Source organism: Lissotriton helveticus, chromosome 10 (assembly GCF_964261635.1).
Source record: "Lissotriton helveticus chromosome 10, aLisHel1.1, whole genome shotgun sequence".
Classification (NCBI taxonomy): domain Eukaryota; kingdom Metazoa; phylum Chordata; class Amphibia; order Caudata; family Salamandridae; genus Lissotriton; species Lissotriton helveticus.
The window spans coordinates 1,187,760,663-1,187,772,805 of NC_136071.1; the positions used below are offsets into that span (position 1 = coordinate 1,187,760,663).

The 12,143-nt window shown below is 44.3% G+C and overlaps 1 long non-coding RNA gene across 3 annotated transcripts in view; it reads left to right on the forward strand.

Annotated features, from left to right (window-relative positions):
* The first annotated feature begins 2,106 nt into the window (after nucleotides 1-2,106).
* LOC144785674 (uncharacterized) overlaps nucleotides 2,107-12,143 on the forward strand; it is a 157,506-nt gene continuing 147,469 nt past the window's right edge. For 2 of the 3 annotated variants that reach the window (XR_013602017.1, XR_013602016.1), the window contains exons 1-4: nucleotides 2,107-2,225; nucleotides 2,527-2,590; nucleotides 2,675-2,760; nucleotides 2,853-2,936. This is a non-coding gene — a long non-coding RNA (uncharacterized LOC144785674). Of the gene's footprint in view, nucleotides 2,226-2,526; nucleotides 2,591-2,674; nucleotides 2,761-2,852; nucleotides 2,937-3,499; nucleotides 3,907-12,143 lie in introns of those variants that run through there. The other variant, XR_013602018.1, reaches the window with a different exon arrangement.

Below are 12,143 nucleotides of genomic sequence, written 5' to 3' on the forward strand. Positions count from 1 at the left end.
GGGCTCTTGATCCACGGGTTAGAGAGGGTGCCACCAGGCTGCTTACCGCATTTGAATCACTTCTCATTAAAACTAAGTCCATGAAGGGGGCTATTTTGGCCATATACAAGCTCCTACTATCCACAGACGCTGCCCCTCGCCCACGTTATATGGCTTGGTGGGAGGGGATGGCCCAGCGTGACATCTCCGAGACAGACTGGACTCACCTATGGTCCGATATCTTCAAATTCAACCGCTCCACTGCCCTGAGGGAAGCCTACTTGAAAGTAATGTCAGACTGGTACCTATACCCATCTAAGCTTGCTAAAATCTTTCCCGGCGCTTCTGATCGCTGCTGGAGGGGGTGTGGCATCTTGGGGGACTTCCAACACATCTGGTGGGACTGCCCCTCCATTCGGCCCTTTTGGGAAGAGATCCTGGCGCAGATAAAGACCATCCTGGGATACCCCGTCCCGATTTCTATGACTGAGGCCCTACTTGGCGTTAGAGACCCCTTACTGGAACATCAGACCAGGGCCGATAAGAGAATTATGTGGCTCTGCATGGGGGCTGCTAAACTAGCTATTGCAACAGCATGGAAGAAAAAGGAGGCGCCGGCGATGTCCCTATGGCACTCTCGCCTATGGCACCTGTTGAGCCTAGAGCGCATGTCTGACATATCCCGGGAAGACTTTAAGAACTTTGCATTCCGATGGGGACCCCTAGTGTCCTTCCTTTCGAAAGGTCTGCCTTCCGCAGTTTGCCCCCCCACGGGTAGGGCCATGCATCTATTCCAACTTTGAGGTACTTTATGAGGTCGAGATCCTACTGTAATGCAACACCACCACTGGGGAGGGTGGGGAGGGAGGGAAGTGGGAGTTGGGGGAGGGGGGGTAGGTTGGGTTTTCTTCTTACTTCTTGGTTGACTCTTGGTGTTCTGCATAGCTTTGATTCCTGGAGCCCCACGGGGGTTTCGCCTACTGATGGCGTACACAGACACTTGATCGGGGAAGGGAGTATAAGAGACACAAGCAGCGCAGAGACGCTCATGAAGGAACGTTACTCCTGCTGCTCATTCCCCATATTGGACACGAAGACTACAGCCCGACTACCTCGAGGCTGAACTCCTGGTATTTTTGGACACAGATGGGGCTGGGGTACGATGGGGAGTGTAAGAATCGTGCACATGTATGTGTCAGTAGAAATGAGCAACAGGCTTTGCTTGACGGATACCCCTGTGAGGGCATATTGACGGATTGTGCCTTGAGTCTGAGTTTTGACAGAAATGGAATAAAAATTATTTTGACAAAAAAAAAAAAATCTAATCTAGTTGCATACAATATTAGACTTCACTGACTATATATACATCTAAAGCTCTAAGGATCAGATGTAAACTAATATTTAATCACTTTATTTATACAGGTGTAGCTCTTAGACAAACGCTATGTAGAATAGCTAGTTCCAAACTCCTGGCGAGAATTTTATGCAGTTGTTGATTGTATACATGCAAATACCTTATACCTGATATAGGAACCAAAGTGATCTTTCCAGTTAGTCCAGAGCAGATTTATATACCTCCTCTTTTACAGATAAGCGCCCAAAATTTCACCTGGCATGAGACCTAAAGGGATCCTTCTAGTCAGTCCTAATTAGACCAAATTAAGCTCCTTTTACAAATGGCGCCCAGGTTGTAAATAGAAAGGAAAGCATTCGTGTGTAACAATTTTTAAACTTTAGAGTTACACCGATGCTCAGTGCAATTTAAATCCAGAGCACATTAGGATAAACTCCGGTTACAGATGGCGCTCGGAGTTATATGTGACTTAAAAGGGCTTTTTCTAGTCAATCCAAAGTAGATTAAACGAAACTCCCTTTACAAATGGCGCCCGAGCTGTGATTAAAGAGGACAGTACTCATGTGGGATACTTTTAACTTCCGGGTCATACCGATGCCCGGTGCGATTTAAATATGGGTATACTCTCGAAATAAATTCATGCAGTGTACGACATATTTTTATTAATGACTGGGATTAGAACATAGTAAAATTCCAATTATTCAATGACGCCCGCAAAACCAAAAAGGTATAGTTACATGAGGAGATCACACATTCTATTTCTGGGTTAAAGGCAGCACTCGTAACAATTAGCTGCCTTTAAAAGAAGCAACATTGGGACGATATGTCTGATGGTGGTGCGGGGCGGTTTTGAGCATGACGACTCGTTCAAGAAATCTAAGAGGATTTTAGAGTAAGTACTCTCCCAGGATTCGATGGGTTGGAATTCAGCCACGCACGTCTAATATTGAATAGGGCACTTTGATTTAGAGACTTTGGAGAGCAGATCGAGTGTAGATGTATTACATGATTTACGAGGCTACATAGGAAATGGGCTATCTGCAACGTATCGTGGACTTTTTATACCGGTAATGGGGTTGCATGCAACAAGGCCGTTTAAATTAGAAGCTTCGGGATACCGAATCTAGCATGGTATTCTAATTTACCCTATAATGTACTATCCTAATAGTTAATCAATTTATCTTATCTTTTAGCCAAACAACCAGAGGAACAAGATAGGAAAAGTAAACCTGAAAGAACGTTTTATTATCTAAAAAGGTTTGTATAGTGGTTTCTAACTAAAATAAGCTTATCTGAAATGGGATTCTGCACGAGTATGACTGTTATATTTAAACATTGCAGTACTGCAGTTATAACCAAGGATACTACCTGAGAAAGCCACAACGCCCCTGCTATCTTGCCAAGATATCTAATGGTCTTTAGATAAGGTTAGTATGAACAGGAAATTGTCATAATATTGCGCAAATAGCTTTGCATTAAAGACATATTTGATTAAATATACAACTATACTTGATTCTAGGTAATAAGGACTTGCCCTTATGCAAGGAAAACTCAATAATAGTGTTTGAATCCGAAACTTTATGCATCGGCTGTCACAAACAAGGTAATATCCCTACTATTTTCGACTGACCAGGAAAACCTATTATGCCATATGTAGTTAACTGACATGATAAAACACATGTTTTCTAGGATGCAGGTGACAAACAACTCATTTATCTGACTGATTTTTTCAAGCCATGCCCGTATCTTTACTCATTATCAGTTTCCAGACAAAAAAGGTATATAAAAATGTCTGTGTAACACTCAAAATTTGCATATTCACTGAGAAATCCCTTTACAAGGCTCTTTCGCTGCTTAAATTTGGATACTCCGTTAATGATTTCCATTATACTGTGAAGAAACAAACCTCTTTTAATGTAACGATCCTTGGTTTGTATTCTTGATAAATGATCCTTTAAAATCTCCTAGTCAAAACTTGATAGAAATCGGCTCTGAGTATAAATTTAATGCACGCTGCGACTTCCTCGGCTGAGTGATAGGCGGGTGCATATTGTGCATTTTAGGCAATCGAAAATAATTTCAAATAAACATATTGTCTAGTAAATTTATTGTCCTGTTTGTTTAGTAATTAGTCACAGATACATGAATTTGCATTTACTATTACAGATACCCTGTACCCACAAGAATTAGAGGAAAAATTCTGTTGGTCCTGAGGAAGGTGGTACTAACCCACCGAAACACGTTGACCTGGCATATTAAGTCACCTATATCATCTGGACTACCTCAAACACAGAAATGAATGGATGTATTGGCTGTTGAGTGGAGGATGCTATGGAGTATGTATGAATAGAGAGTGTTTGTTGTTGTATGTGTGGTTAGCAGGGTTTTTTCAAAGGACTTGTCTAGTTTTTGATATGTGAATAATGTATTGTATTTTTAAATGTTTATAACATTTGAAAAATAACTTATGATATGGTGAAAGAATCCAACAAAAAAGAAAAAAGAAATAAGTCTGTTTGTATAAAAAAAAGAAAATAATGAAAATGATATAAATCCATGCTATCTGTGGTGACTAGAAGGACTCTTTTACTGTGAAATCTATTTTGAACTATGTCAGATATGAAAGCATAAGGTCATAGGGGAACTTCTCTTGGTTTTGTTTATATTGTCCTCTCTTTTCCCTGGCCAAAAGAATTCAATAGAGGGGGTCCCAATTTATTGCTATCAAAGACACATCAGTACATAGGTGTATGTCAGTGAATCTCAAAAGTTTGCTATTAGGAAATCACACAATAAAGCCTATGTATATTTGGCCCTAAGTCATTATCTACCTACTGCATCTTCCTCATCTTAGTCCTTACACATAGATCGTATACCCAAGTCCTCCTTGAAACCAAAACATTTCGAATAAAGACTAAAACACAACAGAGAAGTGTAGAGGCAAGTGAACATTATTAACACATATTTTAATATACTGCAGATAGAACCGCTGTTCCAAAGAAAAAGGGACAAACAGGCTTATTCTTAATCGACAGTGTAAAAAGAAAGTGAGGGGAATTGCCCATGCAGCATCAGTACAATGCCTTTAGTGGAATAACTATTAATTTCCTGAGGCAGAGACACCCCTGCTTTATGGTAGGCCAAAGAAATAAAAGTTAAAACCCAACAACTTAAGGGCCCAGTCGTGGGATGATGGCCTTTGTTGACATGGCCCAAAGTCACAAAAAGAACATCAGCTTGCCTAAAAGTGACAGTTCTCTCTAGATATATGGACAAGGCCCTATGGAGGTCTAAGGAGTGCAACCAAATTTCCTGATTGGAAAAAGGAGTGGGGGGAAAAGGTGGGCAATACAATATCTTGGGAAAATGTAAAGGTTGAAATCTTAGGAAAGAACTTAGGGTCTGGTTTTAAGATAAAACTACCTTGTCAGAAAAGAAATGAATAAAGGGCCAATGGCATAAAAGAGCCCCGATCTAGTCCAGCTTTCTACCAGGGGTCATTGCTACAAGAAAAATACACCTTTTAGGCCAAAAACCTTAGTTGAATGGTAGATAAAGACTCAAATGGAGTCACTGGTAGCATGTTCACAACCAGGTGGGAGTGTCCAAGAAGAGTCAGGGGAGTGAACCACTGACCTTCTTAGGAAAAGACTTTTGAGTAGTCGGGCTTCTCATGAATCAAACTGGTCAAAATCCTTAATTGAATGGTAGATAAAGCCTCAAATTGAGTTGCTGGTAGCATCTTCGGAACCAATGGGGAGTGCCCAACAAGGGACAGGGAGTGAACCATTGATCTTCTGAGGAAAAGACTTTTGAGTAGTTAGGCTAAGGAAATAAACTGGGACCTCTGATTGCTTTTATGGCTGCCCACTGGCTGTGAATAGTGGAAGCTGCAGACCCAGCAAAAAACGTCCCTTAGAAATTCTGATATCTTCCCCCTAACAAATCCCTTGCTGAATATTTTTATTAGAACACCAGCTTGAGTAATATTTCCAGTGTCTCTCCTAAATCCTGAGCATACTGCTCTTCCTGGATTTTTGAATAGAGAGGTCTGGCAGGGGAAATAGCACAGGCCTCTAATCTCTGCCTCTCAAACCCCAGACCCCAGAGAGAGGTGAAGCAGGAATTTCTCTGGAAAATCTGTAAACTTAAGAGAAGGACTCAGAGGAAAAATCAAAGGAGGATAGGCTGATAACTGATTGAATAGTGAAACCAGCGATGATGAGTCCATGCAGGAACCACCAGCATAACAGTCGCCTGTGCCTCCCTGATTTTGGCCAACACTCTGGATATGAGAGGAAAGGTGAATAAGGAGATCCCAGGGCCAAGGGGAGCTCATCGCATCTACTCTTCATGCTTCCCCACTTGAAAGCAAAGCACAACATGTTAAGTAATGCTAGGTTTCCCATCATCCATCAGCACAGGAACTGGCATCACTAGATTTCCCATCATCCATCTGCACAGGAAGTGGTATCACTTCTCCCACCACCCAGGACCTGCTTGATGTCAGACACAGCATAGATGTGTAGCAGGCTCACCACCAGTGCGCCGGAGGCACGTCACATGTGAGCCAATCCGTGCCCGTCTGCACCTGGACTGTACTAGGAACACTGGACCTTCTCCCACCCCTTCCTGCTGTGACCCTCAGGACCATCAACCTTGGCCGCGGCTCACCACGCTGCTGTTTCACCACACCATACAACACCAAGGGAGCACTCTCCTGCACTTCCTGCATGTTTTCATGCACTTATTCACACCCAACAGTCACCACACCAACTGTACCCAACAACCCATCTACCCACACAACACTCCAAACTCACATGCCTTCTCCTCAACACCCGCTCACTCACCAAACACTCTACAGAGATCTCTGACCTGCTACACAACAACCCACTGGACATCCTCTTCCTCATCCAAACCTGACTGAACCTCGCATCTGTACCTGATATAACCACTAGGGGCAGTTGATGTCTTAGGGCACTGGGGCGTTGACCCATTGATATACTGATATTTTGAGCCCCCTATTATGTGAATATACTGTACAGAGTATTGATAGTAAGTACACACTTTAAAAGAAAACTGCAATCATCAGTATTCCAATTAGCACAGCCACAATTCAGCCTTTCAGCTGGGGACATGATTGGTGCTCTGAAGGGAATGAGAGCAGGGCTTCAATTTGATAGACAGTCACACATGCGTAGCAGTGCATGGAAAGAAGGCCACAAAGTGTGCATGTCGGATTGGACAGCTGCCTATTTCTGGCCAGCCTGACATGCGCAATAGAGGCCTCTCTCTACTGCACATTAGTAAATGGGGGTTGCTTAAAGCCACAGACCCACAGTCTCCTAATGAGCAGTAAGTTTGCCCACTCAAGCCAATCCTTCCACTGCGGTCATGCTGTGTAACAGCAAGGGAGCAGCGTCTGTATTGGGTGAGTAATGCAGTTGCTGGACCTAGTCTAGGAATCTGGTGCAGAGTTGTGCTAATGACATCGCGGGGTAGGATGCTCTGCCCATGTAGCATGACCCATCACTTTAATGGGTTATTGTCAAGCCATGCGATTGGCTATTTCTGCCATTGCTGGGCTGCTCAGCCAGCCTGTCCCTCCCTCTCCCCCTCTCGGTGAGCCAGAGCCAGACGGAGTCAAAGCACACCTGTGACCTGTACTTCACGCCGCTGTGGCGAGTCGAGCGGAACGTATGATGTTGCAATAGTGTTACCAAGCAAACCATTACATCGCAAGTCATTACAACAACTTGCTGTAATGGGCGCGCTGGACTTGGGAATAGCATTATTTGCTATTCCTACTCAAGTTTGTGTAACAGCAGGGAAGGTGTGGGATTGTAAATCCAACACTAGCGCACCCCCTGCAGCACGTCTTGCGATGTAATGGTTCACGTTTTAGCAACTCAGTCGTTGTGACATCCACTTTGTAAAGGCATTCATTTTAGCACATGCGTTGTTAAGGCTATTTCCCGTCGAGCGGCCTTGTGTGTGACATCAATCGTCACAAAGATCCGAGTACTCCAGAGTTGAGTGGACAGTCACCCAGTACTAATGGCGCCATTTGCTATGAAGAACAGAAACAAATTAATGCCTCCGTCATCAATTTAGTAACTGCTATGCTACAATTGACAGATAAGGGGAGTGATCCCCAGAACTGCACACTGCTGTGAAATGCTCTTATCGCCAGACAGAATTTTCCATCCAAGATGTCCTCATCGGATTGATTCAATTGGAACCCCAAGTATCTGAGGATGGTGGGCTCACACAGACCATTATATGTGCAGAGGCTCCACAATGGGGTCTGGGCATGCACAGGGAAAGAGCTAGATTTGCCCCAATTCACTGAAATTCCAGACAGCAGACCAAATCTATCCAGAACCTTCATGGCATGTAAACAGCAGATCGTCACGTCTTTAATGTATATCCACATATTGTCCATGCAAAGGAAGGTGTAATGTATGTTTGATGAGGTCATTAATATCCCCTCTTACACAATTCCCTATTGTAACATAGCTGCCAGAAGTTCCACTAGTATATGAACAAGAGCAGAGATAAGGGACCACTTTGTCTTGTACCATCTGCACCACATTTACATGCGATTCAAGGACCCCAGTATGCAGTCAGGCAGTAGGGTTACCATAAAAGCAATTGTCTCCATTTAAGGAATCCCTCCTCCAGGGGCACTGCTTCATCACGCCGCAGTACTCTTCACCATCAAGTCCTGTAACCCTAACCCCCCGCAATCCAAGTCCCGCACGCCCAAGCTTACCCGAGCCTGGAAAAGCATGGCTATTCCCTTACTTGGCTATTCTCTCCAACTCCCTTGATGAGCTCACCCCCAACCCCAGCACAGCATCCAATAACTACCTGGACTGGCTACATGACGCCTTTAACTCTCTAGCACCGCCCAAACAAATCTTCCCTAATCGAACCACTCCATCCTCCCCTTGGTTTACGGAAGACCTTAGACTACTGAGACAACACTGTATAAATTTAGAGAGACACTGGCGCAGACAATATAACCCCCAGGACAAAGAAACTTATAAGGATGCCCTGGCCATATACAAGCATTCTATCATAATACAAAAGAGTTCCTTCTACTTATCCCAAATTGAATTGGCTCAAAATTCCTCAAAAAAGCTATTCCAGGTAGTCAACACTCTTTTGAATCTCCCCACCTGCCCCTCCTCGGATGCTTCACAAGATCTCTAAAACTCTCTAGCTGATTGTTTTGCAAACAAGGTCACAACCATATATTCGGCATTCACTTCGCACATTCACTCTGATCTCACCAACCAGGACCCCCCACCACCCCCACAATCACTACATTCTCCAACTTTCAGCAGGTTTCTCCTGAACAGATCAGCCAATTAATCGCCTCTATCAGATCAAGATCCCCCCTAGACCCTTGCCCGCCTTCCATCCTTAAACTCATCCCGGATCTCATAACCCCTTCTCTCACCAATATATGTAACTCCATGTTCCTCACAGGCTCCTACCCCTCTGTGTGGAAAAAACAGTTATCAAACCCCGGCTGAAAAAAACGTCCCTCGACCCTACAGCTTCAGTCAACTACAGATCCATCGCCTGCCTTCCGTTCCCCGCTAAGATTTTCAAAAATCTAATGAATAAACAGCTGTCGGAATTTATCAATCAAAACCACCTCTTGGACAATACCCAATTCGGATTCAGACAGGGTCATGGAACAGAAACGGCCCTGATAAAGGCCACCGATGAGATTAGGATGATTCTAGACCAAGGCGGGGCGGCGGTCCTCATACTTTTGGATTTATCCGCTGCCTTTGACACGGTGGATCATTCCACTCTGATCGACTGTGTCTCTACCCTAGGGATCAACCACTCAGCCAAGGACCTCCTTGCCTCATTTCTCTCCAACCGTACTCAAACAGTGAAGCTAGGTGCCTTCTACTCACCTGTCTTTACTCTCCCATGCGGGGTGCCCCAAGGATCCTCGTCCTATTCAACATATATGTTTCACACTTAGCGAGGATCATCAAATCGCACGGGTTGAGTTTAACCTCCTACGCTGACGACACCCAACTGGTGCTGGCAGTTCACAAGGACGGAATAGCGGTTGCGGCCAGATTCCAGGAGGGTATGCTAGCCATCAGATCTTGAATGACGAGCAACTGCTTAAAGTTAAATTCAAGTAAAACCGAGGTAATGACTTTTGGGAACATCACACCCGGGTGGTCCCCCACCTGGTGGCCCAACGAAATAGGTCCTATGCCAGAACCCGTCACCAAGGTCAGACACCTTGGGGTTTTATTCAATGATAAACTCCTGTTCCACCATCATGTAAATGTCGTTGTCTCCTCCTCTTTTCACATCTTAAGGAAAATTAAGAAATTACTTCCTTACCTCCAAGTATCAGCTGGTAAAACTCTCATCACCACTCTTGTCTTTTTTAAAACTGATTACTGTAACGGCCTCCTGCTTAATGCCCAAGAAAAGGTCCTCAACAAACTTCAGTCAGTCCAAAACGCGGCAGCCAGAATTCTACTCGGCATCCCCAAATTCAAATCCATCACATCTGCCATACACCAACTTCACTGGCTTCCGATCAGAAGCCGGACCAAGTTCAAAGCACTTTGCATCGCTTACAAAGCCATCAACAATTCAGGACCCCTTTTCTTAAAAAAAGCTTTCTCCAGTTACACTCCCAATAGACCCCTCCGCTCCTCTTTAGCCCACCTCCTACTGGTACCACGCACCAAAAAATCCTCCTGGGGAGATAGGCGCTTCCTAGTCGCCACTGCCAGGCTCTGGAACTCTCTTCCTCTCCCCATCAAAACCAGCCCGACACTAATTGTTTTCAGGAAACAATTAAAAACCTGGCTTTTGAATCAATAACTTGTGCTCAAGCGCCCCCCCTATCTTGATTCGTAGTCTATAAGCACCGAGACACCCTAGAGTATTTGCGCGCTATACAAATCTCCAATACATAAACATCACAGAGTATCGATAGTGCAAGTTAAGCAAATCAAACAATTGTTTGATGTCAATTGAGAGAATTAAGGCATTGGAGTGAGCATTCACAGAGCAGTGCAGTATGTCTATAGCCCTCTGTATTTTCATCACATTGTTTCTACCAGGAATTAATCCAGATTGTTTTTTAATGGATGAACTGAGGCACATACAAGAGCATCCTGGAATCCAAGCTTGAATTAGCATTTTATAATCACATTCAGCATTGATATAGGGATGTATGACAGAACTAAACATGCCTTTACAAAGCAGTCACAACCCCAACTGTGTCATAACCACACATTTCTTTTCCACACAAGTCATTACAACGACATACCTTAGGGGGGTGCTGGACTTTGAAATAGTATAAATTACTTTTCCAACTACAGTGGGTTTTTCGGTAGGCAAGGTGTTGAACTTAATATCCATCACCAGTCCAAAACTGCATTCCCTAAAGTAAGTTGGCGTAATGACTTGCATGGTAAATGTCACAATCAAGGTTGTGACTGCGTTGTAAAGTCTGGTCATTTTCAAGACTGTGTGGTAAAGGAATGTGTGGTAACTTCGCAGTCATAGTAGTGACTGAGTTGTAAAGGCAGGTTGTTGTTAAGACTGTGTGGTAAAGGAATGTGTGGTTATGTTGCATTTGGCTTAGTGACTACATTGTAAAGGCAGACTGCATGGTAAAGGATGTTTCCCTTGATGGAGGCCAAAACAATAAGACCACCTCCCTGGACCTATCCTGGTTATGTAGAGAGAGGCCATTTGTGCTTCCTGAGGTGGGAGTGAGGGTAAGGGGAGTTATTGGCTCACATAATCCTCATTTTACATAACCACTAACCCTTGGGCTAAAAGGTCCACTTATGTGGCATAAAACTCAATGGGGAGGCCATACGAGGCAGGTTTTCCCAAAAGCAACTCTTTTAATTAGCAACAAGACTTCAAACTCGGGTGATAGCTTCACCAAGAGGTGCAGCATAAAAAGAAGGTGGCAAGGTTAGGAGGGTGGCATCCAAATGAAACCAGGTCCCCATGTCTGCTGTTTGCGGATTATCCTTATCAAAGAGGCGTTCATACTAGTAAAAGAAGACCTGATTGATTTTTATATGGGGGTGTGGACTGGGTTACGCAAAAGGAACAAATGATAGACTGAATGCTGACCAATGCAAACATTTACCCCCAGTCATGAAGATCTGGTTTTAATCCATCGTTTTTTTGCTCATCACGCCACCCCAGTGAGGACCCAGACATATGCAAATCCGTCTTGACCCTGTTCTTCATGGTAAAAGTCCATCTCGAGCTGCCAAGTCATATCCTTCCTGGACTGTAAACAAGCATCCTAGGACTGGTTTCGGGGCATCACCCCTCTTCAGCCAGGCTAGCTTGAATCCAGTGGTGCAGTGAGCACCGGACTCAGGTCTCAGCATACCCTTCCCACTTAGGGTAACAAAAGCAAAAGGAGAAAATGATTAATGGAATGCTGAACAATGCAAACATTTTTCCCCCCAGTCACAAAGAGCTTGGTTTAATCCGTTGTTCTTTTTCTCACCACACTGCCCCAGGTTGGACCTAGCCATATTCCAATCAGTCTTGACCCTGCTCCTCGTAGGAACTGTCCAGACCAAACTGCCTAGCCAGGTCCTCCCTGGACTGGAACCAAGCATCCTAGAACTGGCTTTGAGGCATCACCCCTCATCAGCCCGGCTAGTTTGAATCCAGTGGCGCAGTGAGCACGGGACCCATGTCTGGGCATACCCTTCCCACATAGGGCGACAAAAGCAAAAGGAGCAAATGATGGACAGAATGCTGAATAATG